Genomic DNA, 19,911 nt, shown 5'->3' with positions numbered 1-19,911 from the left:
AAATTATTAGTTGTTAAAGTCAGGATCAGTTAGGTTGGGCTAAGGGATCAATTCGCGTCAAGATTTTCGCCTGTTGTTTATTAAAAAGATTATATATCAGGCTATTAGAATGCACGCAAAACCTCATTTGATATTGTTCAGAAATTCTTTTGCGCTCTTCAGAGACTGTTAGTAGAAGGCGTAGAATTTTAGATTAAAATCTTTGTATTTTCATAACGTTAGATTTGCTGGCTGACCCCAGAGCTGCAAACCCTATGGCCAAACGGGCTTTGTAATTACGTCCATATATATTTGGTCCATGTTAATCGTTTGTCTAGGTGAATGTCTAGATATTGTATGTCATCCTTTTGGGGTAAAGGATGTCCATCGAGGTTAACTTGGGGACATGTACCTCGTTAAATGTAATATTTGTAGATTTTGAGGGGTTTACTAAACTTTAATTTTTCAGAGTTTAAACCATTCATTAGTTTTGTTTAGATGTAGGTGCAGTATTTTTGATGCTACTGCTGAATTACTATAAGACATTAGAAATGCATCCAAATGTTGCAAGCGTTAGATTATTGCTTGTTGGTAACTTAGCCGTTTATATCAGGTACCGGATAGGTCGAAGCACAAGTACAGGTATGGATAGGATGGGGTAGGGTAAAGAAGCCTATGACAGTGTTAAGAAATCTGCACTATAAGTCAAAGGTTAACTTTGAGATCCCATCTGAGTTATTAAAATTGACAAAACTAATAATGCAAAACATAAGCTCTTGCACTAGAATTTAAGGAGAAAACTCTATAATCTTTGATATTAATAATGGTCTAAGACATGGAGACGCTCCAGCCTGCTTGTTCTTTAATATTGTCACGCAAAAAGCAGGTAGATACAGGTAGATTAATATTAAATTAAACGGAACCATCTTTAATACGTCGATACAATTTTTTTATGAGAGATAATGACTACTTGAGTTTCCAAATACATATAATGTATTTTTTGAAAAATACATTATATGTATTTGGAAAATAATTTTTCCAATCATAATCAAACATTTTTTATACATATAGCACTAAAATAGTTAACATACTTATTTGTCTTTTGAAGACTGCAGATTGGTCAGAAATCAGTTGAAAATTTCATAAAACTTTAGCCTGAAGGTTGTCCTTGACGCTCCCCTATTTAAAATATTTAAATTTAATAATATAATATCTGTTGTAGATGTACGTGTAATGTAATGAAAATGGTATTGAATGTACTTTATGTTCCTTTATTTCACTAATTAAAAACATGTGTGTAGTAACCTACATAACGTAATTCCGTAAGTAATGAATTGAGTAACGTCCCATGACATCTGTCAACGTCCAAGTGTCATGTCATAGAACTACTAAAATGTCAAGTATATGACAACTCTCCTCCTCGTAAGGAAATGCTAAACTTGTAAGGTTAATAAATTAAAAACAAAAACATAATACTTACAAGATCAGCCTTACAGGCTTTTTTATCACCCGTTGGGACTCTCGTAGTACGGGAGCGTCATCTGAGCTCGCTACAGTATTTGTAGTATCTAGTATTTGCGGTAAGCAAGTTGAAGCATTATTTGAATCATGTAAATCTGTATCTTGATTCGAACAAGGACATGGTGCTGCTTCATTTGGCGCAAAAGTATTTGTAACAAATGAATTATTACCCAGGTCAAAATGTGTCGGTTTTATATTAATGTATACAGGTGTAAATCTAATTTAATCTATATGTCTCTTCCATATTCTTGTATTATCTAACTGTATAAGGTAGTGTAATTTCCCTAGTTTACGTTTGACTCTACCAAATTCTCATTTATTATCATGTATGTAATCACGAGTGTCTACTCTCTCTACCGCCTCTAAGTTTCTTACCTTCTGATGGTTTTGATTTTGTACAGGTGTTTTGTAAAACGGTTTCAATATATCTAATCGTGTTCGGATCTCTCTTGCAAACATCAAATTTGAAGGACTGACACCAGTTGTGCTATGTGGGGTTCTCCTGTAATTTAATAAGAATTTATTGAGTTGTAGCTCCCTTTCATTATTATCTCTTTTTGTACACGTAGCGCTTGTTTGAACGTTTGTACGTACCTCTCTGCCATTCCATTTGTAGCTGGATGATATGGTGCACTGAAGTTGTGAAATATTTCATTTTGTTGTATAAATTGTTTATATTCGTAACTAGTTAACATTTGTGCATTATCTGAAACTAAACAATTTTGAATTCCAAATGCACAAAAAATTTTTCTTAGTAAGTTTATGGTAGTTTTGCTTGTCAAATCTTTAAAAATATGTATTTCTGTCCATCTAGTATAGGCATCCACTAGAATAGTATGAATTCATGAAAGGTCCTGCAAAATCTACGTAAACTCTTGCAAAAGTGGTTCGAGGTGTCTCCCATGGGTGTACTACTGTTTTTTCTGGATTATTCCTGATTTTGTTGCAGTGTGTACAATTTTTGCATATATCTTCTATATCCATAGAAATTTCTGGCCACTAGCAGTATTCTCTTGCAAACATCTTTATCTTGACTATGCCAAAAATGAGCAGTATGTAATTCATTTAAATCTTTTTTACGTGGGTTAGTTGGAATTACTGCTGTTTGTTGTCGAAAAATACAATTTCCTTGTTAAAAAAATTCTATGTGTGGGACATCGAATCTATCCCTAGCATCGATCAGTTTTCCATTTCCTAGAGCATTGTAAAGATTTTGTAGTGTGGGGTCTCTTGTAGTTTCAAAACTTAATTTTTTAAAACTAACAGGTAACGTTTCTAGTTGACTGATTTCAAACTGATCTCCCACATCATAATCGAATTCAGAAGTAGTATCAGGAAGTAATATTGACAGTACATCAGCATTTGCACAGACTTTTGTATTTTTATACTTAATTGTGCAATTAAAACTTTGAAGAAACAGTGCATACTATTGCATTCTAGTTATAGTTAGTGTAGGTAAATTTTTAGTTGGAGAAAATATTTGAACTAAAAGTTGATTATCCACATAGAATGTCTACCAAATAGATAATAGTAAAAATTTTTAATACCAAAAATTATGACAGATGATTCCTTATCTATTTGAGCATATTTTTGTTATACTTTTGTAAGTGTTTGTGAAGCAAATTGAATTGGTCTCTCAGATCCATCCGGATATATGTGACATAATACTATTCTGACTGCATATGGACTCGCATCAGTTGCAAGTATTAAAGGTAAACTTGGGTCAAAATGTGCCAAAATTTTATCAGAGATCATTTCTCTTTTCCCTGCCGTGAACGTTTCCTTACATTTTCTGTCCCATTTGAAAGATACTTCATCTTTAAGAAGATTGTTAATTTGATGTAAAGTATGGCTTAAATTTATGAGTCCTACTAATGCTCTAGTTTCTTTCTTGTTTGTAGGTGATTTTGCTTTCTGTATAGCTTTCGTCTTTTCTTTGGTTTTATGTATACCATTTTTATTATTTATATCTGCTAAAAATTGAGATTTGTCATAATTGACTCTAATGTTGTATTTTTCAAGTCTGCTAAAAACCGATTCTTTGATAATGTAACTTATGATCGGGTGCTGTAATTTTTATGTCATCCAGGAAAACTGTTTCTCCTGGGATATCTTTTAAAATGTTTTTAATTTCTCTCTGCCATATTACAGGTGCCCTGGAAATCCCATACATTAATCTTGTACTTCTATACAATCCTCTGGGTGTACTACGTGTTAAGTAGTTCCTATCTTCTGAGCGTACTTCCATTTGTAGGTATGCTTGTTGTAAGTCAAGCTTTGTAAACTTATCACCACCAGCCATGGTAGAAAATAGAACTTCAATTGTAGGTAATGGGTATTTGTCTACCACTAAATGCTTGTTAAGTACTTTTAAAATCTCCACAAATCCGTACTTGACCATTACTTTTAATAACTGTAATTACTATTTAAATATTATTAAAATTGCTTCAGAACAATTTTAATAACTGGTAATATAGTTGTAGCATATTCAGAACTATTGCCTTTTTAAAATACCTTCCTTTTCTAGCTTCGTAAGATCTTTTTCCACTTTTGGTAATAACGCATATGGTATTTTCCTAGATTTTATAAAGAAAGGTAAAGTGTTTGGTCTAACTTTTAATGTAGCTTGTAAACCTTGAATTTTTCCTATACTTTCATGGACAACTAATGAATATTTTGTAAGTAAATTTGTAAGTTATTTATTTGTAATTTCAGATACTTCTGAAATGTTATCGAACATTATATCTAACTGGCGTATCCATTCACGACCCATTAATGGTGGTATATCTCAGTTTACTATGTAAATGTTTAAAATTACCTGTGGAAAACCCACCACATCTAAGGACTTTTTGCAATATGTAACTAACTTTAAATCGGTATTTTGTAATTTTAAATTAGGAATATATGTTTTGAAATCATTGAAATTAATTAATGTAAGAGCTGCACATGAATATATTTCAAGGGATAGGCTTACCGTGTTGACTTTAACTGAAATTGTAAATTTTTTCCTGTGGTATGAATGATCTGAATAAATGTTAAAAATTTCTTCCACTTGATCTACCTGATTCGAACTTTTACTTTTCATGCATACTTTGCTCACATGGCCTTCTCGTTTATATTTGCTACAGACTAAGTGTGTTTTATTATATTTGTTCGCAATATATTGTGAATATCCGCATCTAAAACAAAATATATTTTTAGTTTGGTTATAATGAATATCATTTCTTTTCACATTTGTAGGTTGTATGTGTCCTTGTTTATTCCTGACACTAGAAACTCTATTTATATTAGAACTTGTATTTGACTTCTGTAATCGAGCTGCTAAACTTCTAATGTTTTCTCCATTGTAAGATCCTTGTATTCTAGGAGTCTGCTTCGAATATTTTGGTTTCGACGACCAAATACGAATTGATTTCTCAGAGCTTTGTTTAAATAATTACCAAATTTGCGGGTTGTAGCTAATCTACGTAAAGCTATTATCATTGGCACTTTCCCCTTCATGTCATTTTCTTTGTGAAAATCTGAAATTTTACAATATTTCTAACGGATCAGGGTTGTAATGCAGTTTCATTGTATTTATCAGTTCATCATAAGATTTCTCGTCTGGTTTTTTCGGCGAAATCTTATCACAAAGAATATCATAGTCATCTGGACCCATGTAGTGTAGAAGGTATGCGGTTTTCTTGTCTTCTGGTACTGCAAAGACATTGAATCCACTCTGAAGGCGTTGTAAGCACCGGTAAAAATTATTGGATGTATCGTAAGGTTCAATGCTAAATACGGTATGAACTGAATAGATGGTAGTCTCAGTCATCTTTTAAATTTATATGTAATTGTTAATATTAGACAGGATTTCAATTATGTATGTAGATTATTTGTAAATTTTTACTGTGGGTCACGCTGCAGTGAGGTTATGTATATATATATATATATGTATACTGGCTTACTGGCCTCAATATTTGTATTTTCTTATAGATTCGACCGTCCTCGTCGCCAAGCTGTTGTATATGTACGTGTAATCTAATGAAAATGGTGTTGAATGTATTTTATGTTTCTTTATTTCAGTGATTAAAAACATGTGTGTGGTGACCTACATAACGTAATTCCGTAAGTAATGAAATAAGTAACGTCCCATGATATCTATCAACGTCCAAGTGTCATGTCATGAAACTATTAAAATGTCAAGTAAGTATATGACAATATCAGTAAAATCTAATTTTTATTTTTTTTTTAACCTAAACTGCACTGTTATAAAATCAAAGAAGTAGAAAATAATAATTTACCACTCTGTAACAGATACGAGAGAACTGCATTAAAACTTGGAAACATTTTAGAGAATCCTAAGTCTGCAAATTCAACCGTAAGCAGCTCCGCGTATTTGCCTTTTTAATGTAAAAATTTCGCTGAAATTGCAAACGGCAGAGGGATATGTAGAGATTGGGGAACATTTTGTCGGTTGCGTCATCTTGCCTGACATTCCTCGAATAAAAGAAATAATCGTCAATTTTTGATATACACAGACAAAAATGTAAAAACATAGCTAATATGCACAGAAGTATATATACTAAGTGACAAAAAAGGTAAACACTCAGGCATGTTTATGTGAATTCATTAATTTTTTACATACCCACTTATCTTGCCATGAACAAGTGATACAATTTTCAGGTTTATTTGTTAATTTTTTGTGGTGGTTGCTTTAATTGTATCGTATTAAAGAAGAATTTAGTTTTTGTAAATTTACGGTGTCAGTTAAATTTTATTTTTCATCTGATGAAGAAGCCTTTTTTCATTGCTCAAAATGTATAGAGTGCGTAGAATTCGCTGGCTGTCCTAGCTAAAGCTGGATGACTTTGATAGGGGTCGAATTGTTGGATTGCGTGAAGCCGGCCAATAAGAAGTTTCTAAGAGGACCAACAGATCTTTACTACAGTATATGGCTATCCTTACGTAGTTTATTATAGTGAGAATACGCATGAACTCATGCTCCCAGTCCAGAAGGCTTAGTACACCGCTCGAGTTGTTCTTGACGTCGCAGAGAGATCACAGACCGATAATATCTTCGATTAAGACTTCTGGCTCTAAGAGACAGATTCAGTTGTACTCGAGCCATGATAAATCACTGGTTTAAAGAGAATCATAGGATGGTTGATATGCGTACGATACATCGCCCAATACTTCCCACAGATGAACATCAGCTTAACTGTTTGCTCTAGGGCAGAGAAAAACTATTCTGTCGGATCGGGAAACGAAATAAGTTGGTCAGAAGTGACGAATCATGCTTCTATCTGGGGATGCACGATAATTGAGGAAAAGTAATGAGATGACGTTGTGAAAGGCGTGACCCATAATTTGACAGGAAGCGACACGTTCAGCAAACCGTGGGAGTAATATGACAGCCCTACGCTATATGCAGGAGGTAGTGGAGCTTTATCTTATTTCTTTATCTAATTACCATCCAAAACCAAAGACCGTGCCAAACCGCATATTGTCAGACAATCATTAGCCTTCGTGAACATTACATTAATCATATACCTTCGCCACCACAATCGCTTGATCTGCCTCTATATTAGTATGTCCTGAGACATAATAGGTTGCAGGTTCTTAAATTTTTAACGCTCTTCACTTTAGTAGCTCTAACTCACGAAGTGTCAGTAGTCTGGAATTAGATATTGTCGCTGATTATAATTTTTGTAGTCTGAGCTACGAGAATTCTCCCCGGATGAGTAGTCCATTGTACTTACTTGAAGAAAACTTTGAAAAAACATTTTAATGAAACATTATATTCGTTTTTCAATAACGAAACTATAGCATGGAACTTCTTCAAATAACATAAACATTAACATTTGTAACATTAAAATTAACATTGTAACATTGCAAAAAAATTTCTGAACAAAATGAGCTGAAAAATATTAGCTTTTCTTATTTCGTGACAGAAAATCCAATCTGACATTTTTTTAAAGTAAATTTTTAATTTTGTTACTTTGGTGGCGGTGGTAAAAAATCTAAATTAAGCATGGATCACAGAAGATACTGATTAAACAGAAGAAATAAGATATCGCATTGAAATTGTATGGTCAACTTTTAACATAATGAAAAAATTTTCTGTGAGGTTGAGGCGTGGACACTTAAACAATCCAATGAAATTCCTTGTGCAGATTGCCCCCGATCCTATATAGACCAAACACCATCTTCATACAGGTCACAAAATTGATTTTGAAAACTCCAGAACCATAGCTTTTATCCGCTTCTATAAACCGAGAATTATCGGAAAAGCTATAGAAATTAAAAAAAGGCCAAATTGCTTTAATAAACGAGATGACATACGATTACCTTCGAAGTGAAGATTTCTCATAAAGAAAATATCGTCCGCTTCGCCCTCAATTGAAATCCTACTGTTAGAAACGTTGCATCAATCCCCACGCTAACCCCCACGCCAACCTCCACCCAAACCACGTCACCATCGACCTTATAAATAACTGTCCCCTGTTTCCAGTAGCAGTAATGCATTGGTTAGTGATTAGTCTCTAGTGACTGGAGGTTTGGGATACTCAGACCTTGGAAGCCCTGAAGAAGACATCAAAGAGGATGTCGAAAGCTCGGCGCAATGATAATTGATGTGGTTCAACCCGGAAGACTGTTGAGTTTAATATTAATTCTTGTTATAGTATTAATCTTAGCTCTAGGTTTAATTTTCGGAACATATATATATATATATATATATATATATATATATATATATATATATATATATATATATATATATATATATATATCAACAACACAGTTTATTATTGTTGCAGTCAGAATGTTTTATTCCTTTTTCAAGACACTTTAATAAGAAAAATATGTAAATATTTATAAAATATCACAATTTTTCAGTGCAACTTACTATTCGTTGAGATTATTTGTAAAAGCATTGACACTCAACATTAATAACACACATATAAAATATAAAATAATGGACAAAATACATTCTAAAATTTTTAAAATTTCGGTACAGATAGTAAAACTTAGTTTGTCATCTTTTACTGGTGTGTTTTAACTCTGACACATAGAGAACAAAAAGAAAAAACTCTATGATTAAAAAGTAATTAGGTGTACTTAATATTATATTTCTTTTAGAGGCCCATCTTAGGTGATTTTAATTTTTAAACCTGTCTTAATGGTATGCAACATGTTATGCATAGAAGTGTAATTTATGTAGGTACATGTAGATATTACTTTTATTTTGGATGTTTTTCCAGTAAGTAACAATAAATGTTGCTCAGTTTATCTATGTCTGAGTTTTTATTGATGCAAGATGTACTAGAATTTATGGAACACATTTCCAAGAAAACACGTTTTGAATGGTTCCTTTCCTTTGCCAAAATACAGGAATCCTCAAAATTAAATTCATGTTTCAACGTTAATGCATGTTCTGTCAATACACATGCATTTATTTTTTTGGTTCTTATATCGCTACGATGTGAGATCACCCTACTGTGAAAAATACGAGATGATTCTCCTATGTATATTTTGTTACAATTGGTACACGGTATGGAATAAACAACATTCGATGACTCCTGTATTGTGAAGGAATCTTTTGTTTTTGTGTACAAGTTCGATTTAGTTTTCACATTTTTGGTTGTAATTTTTAAACCACTAACATTTTTGAAGATGTTCCTTAGCTTCGGTGTCAGAACTGGAATGTAGGGTAGGCAACCATAAGTTATTTTAAATGGTATCACTGATGTGTTGTGCATCAATGTCAATTGTCGGACCTCATTGTTATGAAAATTTTGGTTGTCAGAAAAATGCGAAGGAAAAGGAGAACCGAAAATGAGTTTATTTAACAGCCCTATAGGATAGGAGTTCTCTTGTAATATAGATCTCAGCTTTTTTAGTCCCTTGTCTCTGAACTCGATGTGTGACAAGTTGATAACCCTAGTTTTCAGGGCCAAAACCAAATTTGTTTTCATCTTAGATGGATGTTAAAAATGAAAGTTTATAAAACGGTTACTAAAACAAGGTTTACGATACCACTCCGTCCTTAGCAAGCCATCATTGCCACGATGGATTAGCATGTCTAAAAAAGGAATCATATTATCAGCCTATCTCTCAACCGTAAACTTTAGGTGTTCACATTGGGCGTTAAAGGTGTTTAAAACATCAGTTACTTTGTTTTAAGGGACCGATAAAATCAAATTATCAACATATCGTATAATAAAAGGTATGTGAAAAGGTATTTACAAGTTCATCCAAAACAAAGTTACATAGTATGGGGGATATTTTGCTGCCCATTGGAATGCCAAAGATTTGTTTAAAGAAATTACCATTGAACAAAAAGATGTTAGAGTCCAATTTAAATGTTAAAATTGTTATGAGATCATCTAAACTGATCTTGGTATGCGGATGGTTGAGTGTCAATGCTTTTACAAATAACCTCAACGACTAGTAAGTTGCACTGAAGAATTGTGATATTTTATAAATATTTACATATTTTTCTTATTACAGTGTTTTGTCAAATTACAGTCACTTATGTCGTGTCAAAAAGCAATAAAACCATTCCGAAAGCTAGACAAAAAGCCAAAAGAGTGTTTTATTAACATCCCGGCCAATTTTCTGACTGCAACCCTAATAAACTTTGTTGTTTGTTTATATCCACAGTCACTAATATCCAGTAATTCTTATATATATATATATATATATATATATATATATATATATATATATATATATATATATATATATATATATATATATATATATAAAAATGTGAAAGAAGCTCCCCGACTATCTAGTCAGCAAATTCCGAAGATCAGAGGTTATAAAGAAGGAAGGAAGAAGCCCACGATTATTATTATTAGTTCTTATTTAGTTGTAGTAAATATCTCTGTAAATTGTAACTTAATTTTGAAAATAAAATATTTTTTTTTGAGAAGTGCCACTTTTTTTTTTATGCCACAAGCACTGTGTGCTTGTGGCATATTTGGCGCTGCGAACGGGATTAAAATCGTACAGAAACATACATCAGTTTCCTGGTCAACTTTAGTTGTTTAACGAGACCGATCGAACCTTGGAGAAGAAAGAAATTATCCATTGGAAATCAACTGTGATCATCCTTATGTAAGTTTTTCCTTTCTTTCCTTAATTTTTATGAGCACTTTTAACAATATTTCTCAAAACAGTGTTGAAAATTTAAATTTATTATTTGACAATTTGAATTTAAATATTATTAATAACTCGTCAACTTCTAATCTAAGAAATTTCATTTCTTGTAATAAAAAATCCGTATCTTCTAAGAAAAATTCCAAAATGCCTGTCACTAATAACGATATTGCTAGTCTGTGTTCCACATTACCAGAATTTTCGTCTAAAGAAGATCTTTCTACGTTTATCAAATCTGCAGATAACTTGTTAACATTCTTAGGTACCCAAGAACTTACAAAACCTCAGTTATTTATTCTTAATACTCACATTGTATCTCGTATAAAGGGAGATCTGAGAAATTTTTTGAATTATTCTAATAAATTAAGCTGGACAGATATTCGTCCTACTTTACTAACTAAATATGGAGATAGAAGGTCAGAAGACATTTTGGTAACTCAGTTATCGACAACAGTTCAAAAACATAACGAATCCTATGATCAGTATCATCAAAGGATTTCCACCAATTTAAATGGTCTGCTTCAACATATTATTTTAAATGATAATCCTGCTACTGTACCTATATTTTAAAACGCCATATTTTAAGAACATTGCCTTAAAAACTTTTTGCTCGGGTATAAATGAACCGTACTGCGAATATTTGCATTTTGAAATAGAATCACTTGAAGCAGCACTTCAAAAGTGCATTGCTTATGATAATCATAAAAACCAACAACAATATATGAACTTTTAAAAAGCCAACAAACTAGAAAACCTTTGCTCAAACAAAGGCTACATAATCCAAACCAGTTTCCACGTAATAATCCTAATAATAATAGGCCCACAAACTTCTCGCCCATGCAGTCATATTACTTCAGACCACCATTTCAGAATAATCAAACAAATTTTAATAATACTTCACAGCCAAATTTTAATTTTGCTTCTTAATCGTATAATAATAGTTCATCTAGAAATAATCAACCCCCAAATTTTCGACAAAATGTACAACATAGAATAAATAAATATAGGAACCCACAAACTCAACAAAACACACATTCTCCTATGAGTGGCGTTCTAACATCCTCCACAAGAAATCACCAACCCATGACCGTTACCACTAATGGCCATCATTTCAATATTGCTACAAATCAAATTCATAATTCCGAAGTTAACATTGAAAATTCCGATTCCGAACAAGTCACGGAAGAATATTTCGACCAAAATTATCAGGATTTTCCCCTAGTATATCCCGAAGAACAACCTCCTCCTCTATAAATCTGAATAATTTACAAAAATCTCCCCGGCTACCTTATTTTGTTACGCCCATGACTCGTCTTAAAGTTCTTATAGATTCTGGAGGATCAGATACTGTAATCTCTCCGAAAGCTGTAAAATATTTTAATCAATCCCACATATACAAAAAACCTTTCACATTAACCTCTATGAATCGTACAACAAAATTTTTCCAAAATATTAAAACCCCTTTATTATCCGAATATGGCACTAATGATCTCATTGACGCACAAATCCCAAATTGGAGCAAAGATTTTGATATCCTACTTGGAAATTATGATTTAGAACGTTTTAACTCCATACTAAATTATCAAACTAAAACATTGACCTTAACAAATTAAAGAATTACTATTCATTTTGAGACATTATATTATAAAATTCCAGTTAACGTCCTAGACGGTGAAATTCTAGTACCCCGTGTAGACTTACAAAATTTTACATTACCGGAATCCATACACACAGCAAAAAACGGTTTTATTAATAACCTGACACTCCCTTATCCGATAAAATTATTAGAACCTATTCAGGTTCAAAAACTTGATGAGTATGAAATTTCAACCAGACCAACGCACTTTGTAGAATCTAATATTCGTACACAACATTTAAATAATGAAGAAAAAAATAAAATACTTAACCTTTGCAGAAAATACAGAGATGTATTTTACGATTAGAAAAAGAGTTTATCTTTCACGTCAGCAGTGAAGCATGAAATTAAAACAAAAGATGAAAATCCTATTTATGTTAAGGGATATAGGCATCCTAAGGCGATGCAGGAAGAAATTAGTCGACAAGTACAAAAATTATTAGATGATAAAATTATTAGACCATCAATGTCTCCCTATTCGGCCCAGTGTGGGTTGTACCCAAAAATGCTGATGCTTCAGGCAAGAAAAAATTCAGAATGGTTATTGATTATAGAAAGCTAAATGAAAATACTATAGACGACAGATATCCTTTACCAAAAATAGAGGAAATTTTAGATAATTTAGGTAAGGCTACATATTTTACAACACTAGACTTGACTCAAGGCTATCACCAAATCGAAATTCATTCTAACTCTGTCCAAAAAGCTGCATTTTCAGTACCACATGGTCATTTTGAATTCTTACGTATGCCGTTTGGGTTAAAGAACAGCCCAGCAACCTTTGAAAGACTAATGGACAACATTCTCCGTCCTTTCGTTCACAAATTTGTATTCGTCTATATGGACGATGTAATCATTTTTTCTAAATCTCTTCACGAACATCTCGTTCATATCACTACCATATTCGATACCTTTAGAAAACAATTTAAAAGTTCAATTAGATAAGTCTGAGTTCCTTACGAAAGAAGTGGCTTTCCTAGGACACGTAGTAACCACTCAAGGTATAAAACCTAATCCCTGTAAAATTGAAGACATTCAAAAATACCCATTTTCAAAGACTGTCAAAGAAATAAAGTCCTTTCTAGGATTAATCGGATTCTATAGGCGATTTATTCCAAATTTCGCAAAGATTACGTCTCCATTTTCCAGATGCACTCGTAAAGGTGCTGTTATAGATCCTAAAAATCCAAATTATTTGGAGTGTTTCGAAAAATGTAAACAACTCTTAACTAATAATCCTGTTCTTCAATACCCAGATGTCGAAAAACCTTTCGTACTTACTACGAATGCGTCTAATATAGCGATAGGATCAGTTCTATCTTAGAATAATCATCCAATTGCCTTTTATTCGAGGACCCTAAATTCTGCCGAACAAAATTACTCTACAATAGAAAAATAATTATTGGCAACCTTAGATTCATGTAAACATTTTCGTATGTACTTGTACAGTCAGAAATTCATAGTAGAAACTGATCACAATCCTCTAGTTTGGATCTAAAAAGTTAAAGACCCTACTTCTCGACTAACTCGCTGGCGACTTAAGTTAGAGGATTACAATTTTAAAGTTAGATATAAAAAAGGAAAAGAGAACCAAGTAGCCGATGCCCTCAGCAGAATTCAAATAAATGCTCTAAGCTCCAGCTCAGATTGAGCTGAACCTCCAGATGCAATTGATGCTTTTGACGCAAAAAATTTTCTCGAGGAATTTGAAAATTTGCAAAATAATACCAATACACAACACACCGCTGTCGAACACCCTATCACAGGAATTGAAATATCACCCAAGCCAATTAATCTATCGTCAAACCAAATTATATTCCAAACTAAATGTGCTAAATTTGAGTTACAATACAAAAAGATTTTTAATAAACATCAATACACTGTAACGCTCACCGACAACTGGCAAGCAGAAATAGCAGATGCATTTCAAAGTATTCTAAGACCGAATCAAAAATTTGCCATTATAATACCTCATGAATTTAGACCCTTCATTTGCAATTATTTTAAAGAGAAAATAAAATCAACAGTAAAGACAATATTCTGCAATAAATTGCTAAAAGATATTGAAGAAGAGGAACGACAAGTTGAATGTGCAGAAAAATATCACAGAGAAAATCATAATGGAATAGTGGAAACATCTAAAGCAAACTTTCTATTGGCCTTCTATGCAAACCACGATCTCGAACTTTATAAATAAATGTAAAATATGCTTAAAAAACAAATATGAAAGACACCCGTACAAACTCCCACAATTAGGGACATTACTTGGACCAAGACCATTTGACATCTTACACATTGACATTTTTCATTGCAACAAAACATTCATCATCATCATTGGTGCTACAGCTCTAGTTGAGCTTTGACCTTCCCCAGTCTATTTCGCCAGTCGTTTCTGTTCATCGCCAACCGTTGCCAATTTGCCGCGCCGATTTTGCTTGTGTCCTCGTCCACACCGTCCTTCCATCTCAGTCGTGGTCTGCCTCTACTCCTATTTCCCACTGGGACCGATAATAGAGTTCGTCTGGGTGGGTAATTTTCATTTGCTCTTGACACATGTCCAGCCCATCTAAGCCTACCTATTTTTATGAAGGATATTACATCTCTACCATTTACTATTTTTTTATACTTCTCGTACAATTCAAAATTATATCGCCTTCTCCAAATACCATTCTCACAGAATGCGCCCATTATTCTTCTTAGTATCTTCCTTTCGAAGACGAGCAGAAGATTTGCGTCTGTTTTGAAGATGGTCCATGTTTCTGACCCATATGTCAGCACTGGTAGGATGAGTGTTCTATATATTATTAGTTTGGTTTTCTGGCTTAAATTTCTGTAACAAAACATTATATTTAATAATAATCGATTTATTTTCTAAATATGGACAGTGTTATAAATTAAACGATAAAACACCCATTTCAATACTGAATAAACTTAGGCATTACTTTACGCACAATAACTATCCAAAGAAAGTTGTATGTGATAGTGGCACAGAATTTAACTCAGCAGTCATAAAAGAATTTTTAAAACTCCACAAAATCGAAATTCATTTCACAACAGTTAATAACTCATCTTTAAACTCCCCCGTAAAGCGATTCCATTCTACACTTACCGAAAAACTCAGGACCTTACATGTCCAAAATCCCAATGATTCATTAGACGACATTTTAACACATGCCATTCTTATCTATAATCAATCGATTCATAGTTCTACAAATGTCTCTCCATTTTCATTTCATTTTCTGGTCCTATATGGACCTTATGCCGAGGAAATCCATTTTGATTTTGACCTTCCCATATACGAAACGTACAATCAAAGACATAAGGAGGAATTACAACCTTTTATCGAATATTTATACAATAAACAAAAAGAAAATAGGCAGCAAATATTAGATAGACAGAACGAAAACTCTGAAGAAATTCCCGAGATAGATATCTCAAAAACTTTGTTTGTTTCAAAAAAGAAACATAAACCAAAACTACAAGCACCTTATTCTATAATACATCCAGATAAACAAGAAAAAACAAAGATTTTAGGTAAGACAGACAAACAAAACTCAACAAGTACACATCTTAAGTTTGTTAAAAGAACAAGAAAATGTACAGACAAAAATACTCAAGCTCAAACTTGTTCACAGGAAAATCCTCGCGCTGGGCCGTCAACTCAGGATTCAGGAGATTCAGAATAATGGCTACTATGCTGAGGAGATAGGAAAATCAAAAGGAATCTCCCATTACCATAGACACTTCTTTCATATTTCCCTAGACAATTTATCGAATATAATAGAAACTAGCCCAATCAACCAATTCCAAGCTCATTTTAAGAAAACACCTCTCTCACTACTTTATTCTCAATATATTCATGTACGCGAACAAGTAAAAGATGATTTGCATAAGATTACTCGCAAACAGAAAAGAGGACTCTTTAACTTTCTCGGAATTGCCATCAAATATATAACAGGTAACCCAGATGACTCTGACCTTGATCTATTAAAAACACATATTATTGCAATAGAAAATAAACAAAATGAAATAATCAAAAAATTTAACAATCAAATATCATATCGACAATCAATTAATACAAGATTCGATAAACTTTTAGAAAAGATAAATACTGATAATGCTGCTCTTGTAGCTGCAGTTAGTAAGTTTTCTGCAGATTTTGATAGTTATTTAATTTTGCATAATGAAATAGTAAACATTCAAAATATTAACGAATTTTTAATGAAACTAATTAGAACCATTACTTTATCTCAATTAAATATTCCAAATATCGAATTATTCACGTTAAAAGAATTAGACAATTTAAAAGAAAATCTTCTTAAACTGTATCCTAGAAATTCGCTTCTTGTCAGTGATGAACATCTATATGAATTAATCGAAGCATCCAAAATGTTAGTCTGTGTAACCGCCAATACAATGCTCATAATAGTTAAAATACCTATTCTCCACGTCACTTCCTATACCACCTATAAGATTTATCCGATCCCAAATAAAGATCACATCATGATTTTACCACCTACACCCTATTATGTCAACAACAAATGGTTCGAAAGCTGCATTGGAGAAAGTGACCACATCATTTGTACCAAAAACGTACAATCCCATTATACGATACCAAATGTCCATAATTGCACAAAGACCATAGTGACAGAGAACTTTTTCCAAGAAACAAGCAAAGTGATATTGCTGGGAATAATCCATACAATAATAATTCAATAACAAGAAGTAAAATCAAGCAGTTTACTAACGATGGAAGAACCAATCGTCATTGAAGGAATCTACTTCAACAAGAAAACATCCGAAGACATTTCACTACCAAAAATAGTTCCAATAAAACTATTGCCGGATCACCAGATCAAAATTGAGAAGTTAACAATTCCAAATACTCATGGTCAAATTCAACCCCTCGAAACAATAGATGTTTTACCACCACTTTCAATGGGACTGAGCACCACTTCAATTGTTATACTTTTGTTTGTTTTAGCATTTTTAGCAATATTCCTAATTAAAAAACGAAAAAGAATTTCCCAAATTCTATTTGGTACGAAACTCCATCCTGCCCAAATTCAAATTCTGAATGAATTAATTGCAGAAGTTACCAAAGGAGGGAGGAGAAATGTGAAAGAAGCTCCCCGACTATCTAGAGTCAGCAAATTCCGAAGATCAGAGGTTATAAAGAAGGAAGGAAGAAGCCCACGATTATTATTATTAGTTCTTATTTAGTTGTAGTAAATATCTCTGTAAATTGTAACTTAATTTTGAAAATAAAATATTTTTTTTTGAGAAGTTCAAGTGCTTGTGACATATTTATATATATATATATATATATATATATATATATATATATATATATATATATATATACATATATATATATATATATATATATATATATATATATATATATATATATATATGTATATATATATATATATATATATATATATAAATATAAACAAGAGTTAAAGGTTCTTATCCTATCTATTCTGTTAATGTTGTTATGTATTTGTCATGCAACTAATAAAAACCATATAAAACTAGGGTGAAGATCATGTCGAAATATTTTATCAATTTCTTAGAAGATAAGGCAAAAAAAATGGCTACGTATATAGCAGCCATTAAAGTAAAATAATGGTATACATTTTTGTGTCAAGTCTCTCGCTCTTGGAAAGATTAAGGATAAACATTAACGCCAGACAACTGTGGAAAAAAATATACGCAATAAAATGAGAAACTACCTGTAGCTCTTTTTTATATTACCAGCGACGAACTTTTTGCAGCTTTTTGTGACGAATTAAATCAAATTCTGTTATTTTGTTGTAAACTATATATCGGAAAAATGAAGCTCAGTCTTAATATCTTTTAAACATTACTAATAAAACATACACAAATATTAACTTAACAAGCAGATGTTTAAGAATAGCGTTTAAACATTAGCATTTTCACAATTTTATTTAGAGTCTCTATCTGTAACTAGAATTGAGAAATTTTAGTTAGATCTTTGGCTCTCTCTGTTGAGGTAACTTTGAGATTTTTGACTTCATTAACCCTTTAAGGCGCAAATAATTTTTTCTTATTTTTTTCGGATTTTAAAGTAAAATCTGGTTTAAATGAAATGCTATATAATAAAAAGTGTCAAATTATAAATAAATTTTCATCACAAAGTATTTTTTGAGGTGCCTTATATATGTGTCACTAACCGTCCTGAAAAACCAAGAACACATCAAAAAAATGTTTCAAAATATTTCTATTTGAAAACGAGACAAACTAAAACGGGACATTTACAAACATAACATTACTACAAATTCTAAATAGTAAATGTTCAAAATAAAAATTACTCAGTTTTATGAAATTCTGCGAAATATTCTAAACACAGACCAACATTACACTCACTAAATGCTATTTTTGATCTCTTTACATTTGTTTTGGTGGAGCAACGTGCACATAGCCTATACTTCCTCTTTACTGGTAAATGCACCCCAAAACATTGGTTTTTTTAGTAGCATTATTGATAGAAATAGAACATCTACCAAGTTTACGCATTTTGTTTTTGCTTGTGGTAGTGGGCGCACCTCTTTTTTTCTGCCGGATTACCAATTAGTTCATTGGCTAGTATCGACCGAAATTATAAATGAGACATGGCTTTTTTTTCTTTCAGCGGCCATTGATATTTTGTACATTATATGTGCGTTCACAATTGCAGAATCTTAAAGGTAAAAGAAAATTTTCATCCACCATTTACGACTTTTCCATGAGATGGAGTAGGAAGCAAGGTTTTGATCAAAAAGATCAACGCCACCCATGAATTTGTTGTATTCAGCTTCTGATTGTAAACAGGGCAATTTCCCTTTTTTTCCTTCTGCGTTCGAACAATTTCAACTTTCGATGAAGGATCGGGAAGAGAACTTATTATGACCACACACTTTTTGCCTCTGTCATGCCATTTGCAAACTGATATTCCACTGTACTCATCTCCTACAAAATAGGCAACCTAGGCAAAGGTATTCTTATGTAGCAAATTGGCAGCAATTCAATTGTGGAAAAAAAGTTATCAAAGTATAAAGCATAACCTTTGAAATAGTATGGCTCTCTCAAATGCAGAACAGTTCTTTCACCCAATGTACCCTCAATGTGACTGGTCATCTTTCCTTCATAAACTTTAAATGAGAGCATATAATCTGTTCGTGCACAGGTCATAACCCAAATTTTGAAGCCTCGTTTAACAGGCTTCATGGGCATGTATTGCTTCAAAGATGAGCGCCCATGAAGCCTACCATGCTTTTATATATTGAAAGCTCTCTGGATGGTGAATATAATAATTTAAATTCTTTATTCAGATTGTCGATAATTGTTCTCAGTTTATGAAGTTTATCGAATTTGTTTTCACCTTTTTTTGAACTTTTTTCATTGTCGTTTAGACAATGCTGAAGTAGAATCGCTAAAATAACGCTTTACCCTCATAATGTTTGTGACTCTATCCACTCTAAAATTTTGGTCATAAGACCAATACATTCTTATCCCAGGCAGTTGATGAAATCCCATGATTAAAAGGAATCCAAAAAAATCTTTGAGTTCGTCTTTCTCAATTAAAACATTACGCCTATTTTGCCTTGCGTACAGATTGGTTT

This window comes from Diabrotica undecimpunctata, chromosome 5 (genome assembly GCF_040954645.1).
Source record: "Diabrotica undecimpunctata isolate CICGRU chromosome 5, icDiaUnde3, whole genome shotgun sequence".
NCBI classification, from domain to species: domain Eukaryota; kingdom Metazoa; phylum Arthropoda; class Insecta; order Coleoptera; family Chrysomelidae; genus Diabrotica; species Diabrotica undecimpunctata.
Note: the sequence above shows the minus strand (reverse complement) of the source record.